The following is a 281-nucleotide window of genomic DNA, read 5'->3' as shown; positions in this document are numbered from 1 at the left end:
CCCCCTGCCCCCGCCTTGCAGACGCGGGAGCGAGCGCCGCGGCCGCGTGGGGCGCCTCTGCCCGCCCGGGGAGGGCCCTGCCGAGCGTTTCCCTGAAACGTGCCAAAGTGTCCCCGTAACGCGACAAGTTTGGGAAATAATGTCCACGTTTCCGTTGTTTGCATGTGGATTGGCCCCTTTACGTGAGATGCTGGGTTCCCTTGCCTTTCACAACTTTACTGGACAGTGGCCTAGAGGTTAACAGCCAAAAGAAAAGTTCCTGGACATTCATTTATTTAGGA

The sequence above is a fragment of the Crocuta crocuta genome, unplaced genomic scaffold (genome assembly GCF_008692635.1).
Source record: "Crocuta crocuta isolate KB4526 unplaced genomic scaffold, BGI_CrCroc_1.0 scaffold11, whole genome shotgun sequence".
In the NCBI taxonomy this organism is placed as follows: Eukaryota; Metazoa; Chordata; class Mammalia; order Carnivora; family Hyaenidae; genus Crocuta; species Crocuta crocuta.
This window is presented reverse-complemented; position numbering follows the sequence as displayed.